The sequence below is a fragment of the Hetaerina americana genome, unplaced genomic scaffold (assembly GCF_022747635.1).
Source record: "Hetaerina americana unplaced genomic scaffold, ioHetAmer1.1.p SCAF_4, whole genome shotgun sequence".
Classification (NCBI taxonomy): domain Eukaryota; kingdom Metazoa; phylum Arthropoda; class Insecta; order Odonata; family Calopterygidae; genus Hetaerina; species Hetaerina americana.
The window spans coordinates 104,735,447-104,749,571 of NW_027286985.1; the positions used below are offsets into that span (position 1 = coordinate 104,735,447).

At 40.4% G+C, this 14,125-nt stretch overlaps 1 protein-coding gene across 1 annotated transcript in view; it reads right to left on the reverse strand.

Moving 5' to 3' along the window:
- LOC139692533 (uncharacterized) overlaps positions 1-14,125 on the reverse strand; it is a 616,764-nt gene that overhangs the window by 321,233 nt on the left and 281,406 nt on the right. Inside the window, exon 2 of the mRNA XM_071590755.1 lies at positions 4,854-4,952. The gene's annotated coding sequence lies outside the window, so the exon portion shown is untranslated. The remainder of the gene's footprint in view (positions 1-4,853; positions 4,953-14,125) is intronic.

Genomic DNA, 14,125 nt, shown 5'->3' on the forward strand with positions numbered 1-14,125 from the left:
TTTCCGACTGGCAGAATTCCTTAATCAATGATGTTTTTACCAAATCCCATGTTTGCTAGTTGCCACATGACAAATGCCTTATCAATAGTACCCCTTTGTATCATTTCATCATCTCACGTCCTACTGAATTAGTAATATAATTATTGTGCATTAAAATGTGTTCATGTTGAAAATATGTTTCTTTTATTTGTGAAAAAACAACTTTAATATCTGTAGCCTATAAATACGTGTGAATATTTTATATTTGCTGTGGACATATGTGGATTTTTAGTGTTACCACCAATATTTTTTCGTAATTCGATAGTACGTAGTAATGCTCGTCTTGCTCGAGGAAAATATTGAAACTTATGCCTTAAATGGCTCTGATGTAGTGATTCAAGTAGTAGTAGTAGTAGTATTTAGGGGAGGCGACCGACTGTTGAGGTCATTTGCGCCATAGGGGATGGAAAGGAAAGGATGAAGGGTCCCATACGATGGACGGCGTATTCACTCAAAATCCCCTCCACCAAGCACCTCAAGTAGAGATCGAGACACCTCTGAAAAATATTCAACACCGCCGGGTTTGGAACCTGATCCCTCTGGGTGTGAAGCCAGTACGATAGCCACCGCAAAAATCCCGATCAACGTAGTGATTCGAAGAAGAAATAAAGTATTAAAGATGGATTCCTCTTCAGAGAATGCGGCAGCGGCGCTCAGCGTATACCAGTAATACGAGACCTTATTGATGGGAAAGCAGCTAGTCGTTCAAATGAAAATGATAAACTTATAAAGGGGATTTTAGAGAAATAATAGATCTCTTTGATTTATTTAGTATTCCTGTTATCCAAAAAAATTAAAATGAGAAACTTTCAAACGCAAATAAACATGTGCACCTTGTTAATATGAAACCTTCTCTTCAATGCTGGTAAAATTGAAAATTGATTATATAGTATCAAAAAATTGTGAAATATTGAACATATCCTTGGAGTATTACTTTGAGTTTTTCAAAATATTAAAAAAGCATATCATTTAAAAACTTATACTCTTCAAGAATATTTTAGTGTAGTGTTTTGCGTGTTAAAAATATCTTTCTTCTAAATATGGGGGGATCGAGATGGTGCGGGGGCTAACGTACTGGCTTCCCACCCTGAGGGTGCGGGTTCAAATCCCGGCGGTGTTGAATATTTTTCAGAGGTATCTCGATCCCTACTTGAGGTGCTTTGTGGAGGGCACTTTGAGTGAGTACGCCGTCCGTCGGATGGGACGTTAAACTGCGGACCCCTTGGCGCCTTTCGTAAAGAGTAGGCTTATGTCGACGCCGGGTTTCTCTCCACCCTTCATCCTTTCCTGTCCATCCCCTATGGCGCAAATGACCTCAGTTGTCGATCGCCTCCCCTCAAAACTACTACTACTTCTAAATATGTCGGCAGAGGGGCTCCCCCAAAATCTGCGGAAATAAAAATTATTAACAATGCGAAAAAATCGACTTTTTGAATCTATCGGATAGGAAATAGATATATTTCCCTGATACATATTGGATTTCTCCGAGGATCCCCTTGGAAACGTGGAAATGTTGTTCAATACGGGCACGTGAATAACCAAGGCTTTAACAGATACTATCTTTAACTGACTATCTAACAGATGATGGCGTTAGGTCCCTAATCGAAGCAATGGCTCTATTTTCTCCTTTGATTCTGTAGTCCCTCTTTGCAGCATCAGGGAGAAATTCGTTTAAGAAGACGAAGCAAAGGTTGATTTGAATCGTGCTAAACGAGAACTTGACTGAAAACTTTTTTCACGCTGAATAATGAAATTGGTACAACATTGGTACTATTTTAAACAATGATAGGATTTTTTAATATTTCATAATTTAATAAGTTCAAAATTGTAAGTTCAAACCTGATAGGAATCTCATGTTATGTGTATAGTAGAATCATTTGAGTCACAAGTTATCACTTTTTAAAAATATATAATTAATTTGTGTGTTATCCTAGGCTAAAAGCTTTAATTAATCATTATTATATTTTATTATTCTTAAACCCTGGCATAAATATATATCAATCCCAATGACGCACCGCTAACCCTTGGTGCCTCTGGCACGAAGACAAAGACATTGGAGTCGAGTAAGCCACAGTTCTGTAAATTTCATACTGGTTTCTCCGTGAAAATAATATAACCAAAATTGCATGTACTAAGCTCCACAGTTAAGTTTGAAAATAATCCAAAAAAACTCTACCCACAAAACAATTTGTGGTTGCTAAATATTTTATGACAGATTTTAATCTTCCCTCCTCACCAGAGATAATCAAATCTGAAATCATGGGTGAAATTTCCTCGGCGAAAAGATGGACCGAGGGACTCGACGGGAGGTAGGATGGCGGGAAGGGAGCACGGAACGCCTCGGAAATGTGAGAATAAACTGGGGAATCAGCTCATCAAAATGCTTGAAGTTAAGAAGCAAGTTTTAAAGCATTTGATGCATATAATTGAATCGCACTTTCAGCATACTCTACAACTCGCCATTATGAATGATTTATTAATTAAGCTCTCTGCAACGGCAAACTAAGAGTTATGGTATCCAATTAAGTGGAAACAATAGTGAGAATTCGTGGAATATATTGAAAGTTTCCATAGAGATAATGACGATCACCTAAAGTGAGTTAATTATACCAAATTATCACGATCGGAGTATTAACTGGAAAGAATTGGAAACAGATATTCACGGAATAATCTACTAACAGAAGGACATGACGAAATGCTTTGTTCGAATAGAAAAAAAAAACAAATATTCAACACGGGGAGGCTGTTCAATTATGGGCATGCATTAACGCCGTTTCCACCCGCGCTTTACTGTCGCAATTCTTTAAAGCCACGTTTTTTCAAAGTAAAAGGAATTAAGACAAAGAATGAAATGTCCCGATTTTCGAAACGCCTCAAGTCACAGGTAGGGAATATGAGACACCTCTGCGGACGGAGTGAGGCGACCCCTTCAGCATATAGAGAGACGAGGGCTGGAAGAAGAAGCTCGAAAACATCAAAGAACCAAGATAGGCGGGTAAAATTGTACCGAGTACTACAGTCATTAAGTAACAGTGCATATGCGGTGATGCGGGAAGGGATTTGACAACAGAATACAGGATATAAATGAAAGTGCATGCATTTGAGAAGGACTAATTTTTCCTCAGACGCTGTGGGAGGCAAGTGGGATTTTTGCTATCTCTCACCCTACAGTTGCTATCCCGTATGGGAAGGAGGAGTCCTTTAGTCGGCTAATTCTGGCATATATTTCCCGAATGTTATATACGAGTACATGATCCAAGCGACCAAGGTATGTTATGGTGCGAATCATTTGCGAGACCAAGGCTTAAGGGAACATGTTTTCGGATTTTATAAAAGAGTTTATGAAAAAAATTTCTGTAGTACCCACGGCCTTTTTATCATCTGGTCAACTCATTTATTCAGGAAAAACGCGTCAAATAACATCTCGCTTTGGTAAAAATAGCCCTAATATGGGTTTAAATAAAGAGAAATAAGACTGAGTAACGCAGAATCAAATAAAAAATAAACATTTTGCATGGAAAATAAGGAAAAAAGGTGGAAACTGACGTTTAAGTCTACATAATAATCCGCAAGCCGCCGAAAGGGCGAATGGCGGGGGGTATTGGGCCACCACTCTTAGAAGAGAACCTAATCACATAATAAAAAAAATAATAATAACAAAAAATTAAATAAAGAATTATTTCATGAAGAAACGCACAATTTCAAATAAATTCCTAAAAATCATGACCATCGAACCCATCTATAAATACTTTTAAACGCATTCCATGTCTCCAGTGGAACCTTGTTCCAAGGGAGTAGAAAAAGGAACACTAACTTTGCTTTGGCTGGCAAAATCAACACAAATGCAAACCTACACCCATGGTGGTGTATACTTTCATGCAAAATGATCGTTTCATAAAGGACAGAAGATAAGAGAAGAGTTAGGGAACCAAAAAAGAATGAAGCAATTCTATTTAACCTTCAGCAGTAATTCACAACCTTTTTCTGTAAAAAAGGTGGTACAAAAAATATAGTACGAACTTCATGGCCGCATTAGCAGAGTAATAATGCAAATAGAAACCACTCTACGTGGGCATAAATTATTTTTCGTGTTATTTGCATGCTTCGTTGAATAAATGAACTGATAGACAGACGTTTACAATTACATTCAGCAATAAAATTATAAGCATTTTCGAAATTAGACGTAATTACAAGCTGAAATTACAAATTGTTTGTTAAAAAAAATAAACGTCAGCGGCCGCGGGTCTCCAGTAGTATCCCACTGACGAAATGGTTTTACAGGCACTTTATTTTGAGATTATGATCACAGTATTTAATAACTGTTTGAAAACAATGTACCTTAAAACACATGTTATTGTTATTTTAATAAGAGTTTTTATTTGTACACATAATTCAATCAATAAACTCGTTTAAGATATTCATTTTTTAAATTATAGTTAACATTTTGCTCGAGGTAGCTTAAGCTTTCACTTCGATTAAACAGAGTCCTTTTTTTTATTTGTTGTGTGCTTTCGGCGATCCGTATGGTGCTAAATTAACTCTATTTTTTCATTCTCGAAAAGTAATCCATGATCCTAATGATCCTCGAAATTTAAAGCAACCTCTTTTTCCTGCGGTTGGGTTTCCATTCGGCAAGAAAAGTCTCCACGCGTGATAGTCATCCGCAGCAGAGAAAAGGGGACGACTTTGAGTTGTGTGTATGTATACCGTAGTGACAAAAATACTCATGGCCTCTCGACCTCGTCCAAGACCCTGGCCGCCGGTTTACGGCCGACTCGTTAGGAGGGGGGGGTGCAAAGGAGTGGCCCACTCACCGCTCTCCGCTGTTTCCCCTTCGATCTCCGTCCCCCCTGGGCGTCCTCAGTCTCCGGCTGCGAGAGGGCCGCCTCTCAACTTGTTGACCCGAGGAGTGTCTGTGGGAGAAGAAGAACGGAGAAGTTGAATTGGAGCACTTGTTTGGGTCATTTTGTGGACAGCGGAGGGGTGGGCGGAAGAAAGAAAGCAGTCTATCGAATAAAAAAATAGGCCGTTAAAAATACGCCTTCGAAAAAATATATAATTCTTACAAATATCAGTATCCAAGTTTTTCTATTCAGCATAAACATAGATTTATCTCGTGAGGAATAGTCTAAACGTCACGAATAAGCTTCCAATGCTGGGTTTAACTCAGTGGATGTAGGGTATACAGGCATTTTCATTCGAAAGTATTTGACGAAGAGCATTAATTAATTTTTTACTCTGATAATTACCTGAAAAAAGAACCATACTTAATTTGATACAGTTAAAACGGCCATAGTCAGAAGGTTTTGGAGTACTTTTTTAACTCGTTAATAACATTTAAAATGGCATTGGTTAATCCCTATCAGTAACAAATATTAAATTATTATTTAGGGCTTGAAAGTTTCCTATCAACGGGGCGTTATTTCGTAATACTTCTTTATATATCGCATTTTTAGCGCAGCGCTTCAAGGTTTTAAAATTATTATCCTATGATAAAAAAATTATTCTCCTTGATCGACCCGTTGGAATCATTTGCGAAAAAATTATTCGAACCCGTATTATTCGATCCCCGGCCCGAGTGCTTTAGTCAGTTAAGCTACCGCGGCGTTCTTTTACACACCGAAATTGTTCGGGGATTTAGAGGAACAAGATGTTGCCAAGCTGATGCCATTTCACAGGCATTAGTGGCCATCCGCGATGCGCCACAGTCCACGTGGTTGAAGCCAATGTTCAAGCAGAGAAGCAAATTCAAGGAAATTTGGGAGATACCGTGACAGTACATTTTAAAGGTGTCTTTGGAGACAAGGGATCCGGGTTTAAATCCTGTTTAAGGCGAGTGATTTTTCTAATCCAAAATTTTGTTCCCTCTCTGTGGATACATGTAACCGCGTCCACCGGGTTAGGGTCTCCAAAGCTGCCAACATTTCGATAACCGACAGACTGATGAATCTGCAGATGTTGATATTTGTAGCCAGATTGTTACATTTATTCAAATATTTGATGGGAAAGGAGCATTATGGGGTTTATAAAGAACTTCAGAGCTGGGGAGGAAATGTTTAAAGTGATCACTATTTATGCAAGCAATAATTTAGTGAAAAATAGCATAAGTGAATGTGCTGATGTCGCGGGCACAATTAAAGGAAATGCTCAAAGGTTTGGGGTCGAAAGTTTTGGTTTGAAAACCCTGTTGCAACTGATTTTCTGATACACAGCATTGCGATAATTATTGTACCGCACATGCATATTGTAAACCATAATATGATAGGGATCGTGTTATAAATCTTTCGTCAACTCAAATTTCTACCTTTCCTTATTCCTTCCGACACAAGATAATTTATTTTTAATAAATTAGTACAAGAACGGGTGAGTGATTTACATCATATCTGTATCAATCATGTAAGTGCATTCTTTTAATTTTCATTGGCTAATATCTTCTGGGCTCTTTTTGGCACTTTTGGTTCTACTTTTTTATCGCTACTTGCACCTAATTTCATTAGTAATAATAGTGCTTCATAGTGCTTTAATTAAGAATAATTGCCATGAAAATAACGTTACGAGAGCCTTCAGTAATCACATCTCCTATAATGGTTAATTTGGGCAAAATCCGAAAAACGAGGATCGGTCTTTCGTATCTGGATATTTCCCAGTTTTTGTCATTAATTCAATTCCACGAGCTAAAATCAACATAACTTAAATTGCGTTGGGTCAAATTGTAACGTTGCTGGCCAATAAAAATCCCATTAAACCGTAAATCGAGATTCATTTAAGGGTGCGTTGACATTAATTAAAGGTTAATGATGAAGAGCAATTGCCAATAAAGTGAATTCGGATCGACGGGTGTCGTTGGTTGAAGTCTTTGTAAGTCAAAGGATTTATACGATGATACGATTGCTAACTTATTACAACATGGTCATAAAAAATATCACCGAGGTTATCAATCTATTTTAGCCTTCTCCTTTTTGAAAACATTCAAAATTTCCATATCAACCCACTATAATAATATAAACTTAAAACTGAATTCTCATGCCTCGTTTTTACGCTGCTACGCTGTTTTTTCAAGATCAAAATTTTAAATAATTCAAAGAATTTTTTCGTCATTATATTTTGCCACTCCGCTTTAATAATACTCTATGTTCCGCTCACCTAAATTTCAGGGCCAGATTACAGAGCTTTAATATCAATATTACGGGTGCAAGTAAATTTTATTTTTATCACCTGCCGGCTCAATAGCTTTAGCAAAATTAAATTGCTATTTATTGCTGAACGAACTCGAGAGAAGTGCCGTAAAAAAGGAAGGTCTTATTTTTTATCTATGAATTTTGTTTATAATTTTATTATAAACATTTTATTATACGTTACTATATATCTTCAATTCAGCGCTTTTTAATAGCGTTACCATGGCGAGAGGAACCATGGACCCCGTGATGAAACATTTGTGCAGAAGAACACCTCCCTCTCTTTCTTTCTCTCTCTCTCTTAATATATATATATATATATATATATATATATATATATATATACATATATATATATATGTATATATATATATATAATTTCCGTAGACGTGTTAGCCAAGCCTGGAAGACACTGAATTTCCTCGACGGAAATGTCTCTCAGGAACATTGTAAAATGCTTTTGGATGTTTTCTCCCAATACAGATCTGTCTTCACTTGGCGTAACAAAATAAAGTCACACGGAGCCAAGTCAGGACTGTAAAAAAGCTGGGGGACCACCCCAAGCCAGGGAGTTGGTAACGATGAAGGTCGTGTGGTTAGGGTAATTGTCATGGTGGAGCTTTACCATGTCTTTGATCTCAACCCTCATTTGCGCGACCCGGCGTTTCAATCTCTTGAGCACGTCCAGGTAACCGCCTGAGTTTGCAGTTTTTCCCTTCGGTACAAACTCAAAACGGACGATTTCTTCATGCGTCAAAGAAGACAATGAGTATCGTTTGATGCGAGACTTGCTCATTCACGCTTTCTTGGGGAGGGGGGATGATTTTGTGTACCACTTGCCGCTCTGCCTTTTCGATTCTGGTTGCTACTCGAACATCCAAGATTCGTCTACAGTTTCGGCATTGTAAATAAATTCTGGGTAATTTTGAATGAAATCCAACAATTCTTGGCAGCGCGAAACTCGAAGTTCTCTCTGGTCTTCCGTCAAAACTTTCGGCACAGGCTTCGCGCAGACTTTGCACGTTTCCAGATCCTGGATCACTATTCCACGAACCGAAAATGTGGATATGTGTAGGGTGTCAGCAATTTGCTGGATGCTCAATCGACGGTCGGCACACAAAACTTCGCGCAAAAGATTCATGTTTTCGTCGGTTCTGGCCGTTGTTGGGCGTCCAGAACGGGGTTCTGGACGCCCAAAACGACTTTGTAACACGACACGCTCCATCGTGTCGTGTTACAAAGTTGAAAAACACACTTCACACAGAGGCACGTCATTACGTTCAGACTGCTCGGAGCAAACTGGCAACCAGCTGTTGTTAAAGGACCCCCCCATTTACACCGACCGGTATTTACCGCACTGGGTAGTAGGACTGGAGCCACCCTCTTGATGGATAAATGTCCCTACACTCAGTACGCATTCTGCTGTGGTAATGTGAAGACTGTGGTTTTTCTGCTTTGCTCACATTGCGAACTATTATAATATGCGCTGCAATAGAAAGTCCTGTGAGCTGTAAAGTGCGATCTGTGATTAGGTTTTTACTTGAAAAAAAACTACAAGCCAATTGAAATTATGGACAAATTTGTGAAGTGTATACGGAGACGAAATACGAGGTCTGTTGAAAAAGTGTCGCGACTTTTGTGTTTTTTCAAAAATTGATTTATTCATGAATATCTATTTTTTCCACTTCAAAGTAATCCCCATTAGATATTATACACTTGTGCCAACGTTTTTTCCAATCCTCGAAGCACTTCAAAAAATCATTTTTTGTGATCTTGTTCAGATCCTACTCCGATGCAGTTTTAATCTCGTCAATCGTAGCGTATTGTCGTCCTTTCATGGGCCTATTCAGTTTCTCGAACAAACAAAAGTCACTTGGGGCCAAGTCTGGGGAATACGGTGGCTGCGGCTTCATTAGTGTGTTATTTTTGGCCGAAATATCGCGCACAAGGAACGATAGGCGGGCAGGGGCGTTGTCATGGTGCATGAGACAATTCTTGTTAGTAGTAGTAGTTTTGAGGGGAGGCGACCGACAGCTAAGGTCATTTGCGCCATAGGGGATGGACAGGAAAGGATGAAGGGTGGAGGGAAACCCGGCGTCGGCATTAGCCTACTCTTTACGAAAGGCGCCAAGGGGTCCACAGTTTAACGTCCCATCCGACGGACGGCGTACTCACTCAAAGTGCCCTCCACAAAGCACCTCAAGTAGGGATCGAGATACCTCAAAAATATTCAACACCGCCGGGATTTGAACCCGCGCCCTCAGGGTGGGAAGCCAGTACGTTAGCCCCCGCACCATCTCGATCCCCACAATTCTTGTTCCTCCACAAATCCGGGCGTTTGTGGTGGATTGCTTCGCGCAAATTGCATATAACTTTAGGGTAATATTCCTTATTTACGTTCTACCCAGTGGCAAGAACTCATGATGCACCACGTTCCTGTAGGCGGTTATTAGGATAGAGGGCAGGTCATTTAGTGGGTCGGTAATATCTGGGGCTAGCGCATATAATATGATTAATAAAAATATAAAACACACAGAGAACACTGACATTATTGCAGAAAGACATTTGACACGCACTTCTCCACAAAGGTATTTGATAAGGTTCCCTATGGTAAACTTATTCATAAATTAATGGTCGCAGGTATAAACAAGGGTGCAATAAATTGGGTTGAAGGCTTTCTTTCAGAGCGGGAACAGAGGGTAGTCCATGACGGCGTTAGTTCCTACAGCGTAAGAGTGACCTTGGGGGTACCTCAGGGAAGTGTAATCGGGCCGTTACTTTTCTTGATTTTTGTATGCGATTTGTGTGACGCAAGTGAAAAGTAAGATTAGGATTTTCGCGGATGACGCGGTGATTCATCGGGAGATATCTGGGGATTAAGATCGATTAATTCTGTCACAGAATCTAGATTGTATGAAATGGGGATTGTCATTAAATATTACTAAATGTTCAGTGGTCAATTTCGCTAACGGGAATTGCTTACAAATTAGCTGGAGTTGACCTAGAAGTAGTTGATACGGTAAAATACCTCGGTGTTACATTCACCAAAGACTTAACTTGGGGGACTCACATACGTAAAGTCTGCGGGCAAGCATATAAAAAATTGGAATTTATTAGACAAATTGTAGGCAGAAGTGACTCGAAGGTCAAGGAACGTTGTTACCACGCTCTTGTAAGGCCTCATTTAGAATACACATGTAGCGTATGGGATCCGAGTGAAAAAGGCCGCATTCAGGAAATTGAGAAGGTTCAACGCCAGGCAGCCTGTTTTGTTAAAAATTCTTACGATAAAACGAAAAGCTTCACCGAAATGCTTATGGAGTTCGGGTGGGAATCATTAGAAGAAAGACCATTCAATTTTAGGTGGAACTTACTTAATAAATTCAGATCTGCATGTTTCAGCACCGAGGTCTCCCAAATTATTCGCACTCCTACATACATTCGGATCGTCCGGAAAATAAGTGTACTGACTCCTGGGCTGGGCGCGCCGCTCCAGGCGCGCCCAGCACCGCTCTGACGGGCTGGGCGCGCCTGGGCTGCGATTGGAGGGGGGTATGTTGGCAAGCGACGCTGAAAAAGGCAGTCGGCTGTGAACTGTGGTGTAGTGAGGAGCTCTGTTAACGCGAACCTCCACGCTCGACCCACGTCACGGAACGCGATGCCGAAGTTTTTGGAGCAGCGTTATTCCATCAAATTTGCGGTAAAGCTTGGGAAATCGTCTACCGAAACTGTCGGTATGATTAACCAGGCTTACGGGGAGTCAGCCATGTCCAGAAACATGATCTTTCGGTGGCACAAGATGTTCGTGGAGGGCAGAGAAGAGGTCGACGACGAGTCTTCGAGAGGTTCCCGATGATGCCTTCGCGGGAGCGTTCCAGGAATGGGAACGCCGCTGGAACAAGTGTATCGACTCACAAGGGTCCTATTTTGAGGAATATTAGCTTAAGATATGTAAACGTGTAATAAATTCTTTTTCCTGAGCTCAGTACACTTATTTTCCGGACGAACCCTGTACATTGGTCTCTTGGATCATGTATATAAAATTCGGGAAATAGATGCCAGAACTAGCAGACTCAAGGACTCCTTCTTTCCACGGACAATACGGAATAGCAACTGCTAGGTTATAGATAGCATAAATTCCAATTGTCACCCTCAGCGTCTAGGGAATAATTAGTTCTACTTAAATGCATGCGCTTTCAATAATCTCTTGTGTTTTATTTTCAAATCACTTCCCGCATGGCGGCATTGGACTGCCATTTAATGCATATAGTGCTCGTTACAGTATTGCTTGCCCTGCTTTGTTTGTTTTCAAGTGTCCCCTTCAATCCCTCGTCTCTCTCTGTGGCGGAGCTCACCGCTACCTGCAGGGTTGGGTCACATTACCTACTTCCCTGGGTCATAGAGGAGGAGACCATTGTATGTTGAATGTCTATGTGGTAGTGGAATTTCGTATTCTTGTATTTCAAAATCTAGCTTGCACGCCATTAGACAAATTTTTTTTACTGCATCCTTGAGTGAAATTGTTTGTTTGTAAATATTATATGTATTTGCATGCGTGTAAGTTGAAAGGATTTTTGCATGAATGCATAAACGCCACCTTCGCTATAGGTTCACATGGATGTGTTGATTTTGCATGCGGTTTTGTTCCCTTTTACGGGTGATGGCCTAACACCCCCCGCCGCACGCCCTTGCGGCGGCTTGTGGAGTATTTTGTAGATGTAGATGCAGACGATGGATGTTTTTGTGTCGAAATATACGCAAGAGGGCTTTAAAATTTCCTGTGCTATTCATCTTCTGATTTCGACATTTTATTATTTCCATCAAAAATTAGTTCCACTCCGAAGAACGTATATGAATTGTTCTAATGCTTCCACATTAATGCCTCTTCTTATTACATTATGTTCTTTTCTTACTTTTAATTTTGCCCACTTGAAGTGCATTTGACTAAATACGAACGCCTGCATTAAAAAAATTCCTGTGAAAATATCAATTACGTATATCAGCCAAAGTTGGTTAATTACGTCGCAAAATTATTTTTAAATAAATCCTTGGAGATATGAACTTGGTCCGGCAGGATGTCCCGAGCGACAGTGAGTACAGCACTAAAATGACGAAATGGTTTCGAAAGGCCTAGGAGTGGAAGGAGGGGGTTGGGTAAAGGTAGGAGAGCGGTGGGGGGGGGGTTAAGTTTAATTAGTTACTCGCCGACGACAACGGACGTGTGTATTGAAGGTGGAGGTCCTGTTTCCCAAGGGGTTGTGAGGGGGGGTAGAAGGGGCGAGAGGCTACGAAAGGGTGCCGTGAGATGATGAAGGATGCAAATGAGAGGAAGAATTTACGACAAGGATGGTTTGTCCAGCCTGGAAGAGACAGCCGTTAACTTTGGAACGAGAGCACTAGGCCTCGGAGCTCATCCCGCGTTGCAAAACGGGAGCGCGCGTCGTTAATAGTAATCAACCGAGGGAACGACATTAAAACTCGAGGGGAAAAGCAACCGCAAAATATGAGGCCTTGATGGAAACTTTTGTTATGACGGGATTTGTTTGGAAGGTCAACGTATGTTTTAAAAATATTTCTACGCTTATATGGTCGTAATTTCGTACTGAGACGCAAATAACACCACAGCGAAATGAGGCATCAGGATGATATTCAAATTTCTAGCCATTATTTTGCGTGTAATGTGTAGCAATGCAATGAATAACTCCGTGGAAAAATCTTTCGTCCATTTAAAGAAATTTCCGTTGTTTAAAACCTGGATAAAGCTTTCGGGACACCATCTAAAAACATCGAGCGTTGTGATACCCTGAATATTCTGGCCATCTATGAAATAGAACACGGGAAGCAACGCTCTCCTCCCTACCCGAGATACGCGAATTTCAAACGCAATCGCGCTGAAATCCGGTTGAACTCCGTCGAATTAAGTCGAAGTAAAACTATGGGTGGATAACTGGGATTGAATGGGAAGGGAAATAATTATTACTTCTGAGGAAGACGCTTGTTCAATTGAAATGCTTACAAAAAAATACGCGTGCTTTGTTTTACGGATCAAGCTATATTGGATGTGACCAGAGAACAGAAGGAAAAATTATATATATATATATATATATATATATATATATATATATATGCAAATATAAATATAATATGGTAATTTACTAGTTAAGGTAGGTTTTTGGATGGACACAGCTACTAAAAAAATATTTTATGACTCCTAGCAAAACACAAAATCCATCATCGTACTCTACATCAGGTCCCTCTTCATCTTTGAGTATTTCTTCCTCCCTTCATCACGTCCAACATCCGTATCCTGTTCCTTCCCTTTACTCGTTTGCCTAACATTCTTCCCTCTATTACAGTCTTCAACATCCCACTGCCGGTCAATACCCCCTTCATCCACTTTTCCTGCCTCCATAGGATTTCTCCCAACAAACCCCTCTCTTCGCCCAGCATACCAAGTACTTCCTCGTTTGTTTTCTTCTCTGTCCATTTCACCTTCTCCATTCTTCTCCACACCCACATTTCAAAAGCCTCCAGTCTACGTCTATCCTCCTGCTTCAATGACCACGTTTCCGCACCGTACATAGCTACGCTCCATATCAAAGTTTTTACGAGTGTTTACTTAACATCCTTACTCAACGTCCCCGTCATCAACTCCCTCCTCCTTGTGAAAGGCTCGTTGCCTAGCACAATTCTTCTCCTTAAGTCCCTACTACTTTGACCGTGTTGGTCCATAACACTTACGAGATACGTTTTTTGTTCTACGCCGCGTTCTGCATCTACGCCGTGCCCTGCAAGCCGCTCACGAATTGCAATGTGGCCCTGAATTGAAGTAGTCGAGGCTAGTGGTCCGCAGATTGGTTTATCTGTCACTGATTGTTCGCTGTTTGGTTTTCTTTTGCTCCGATCGCGAT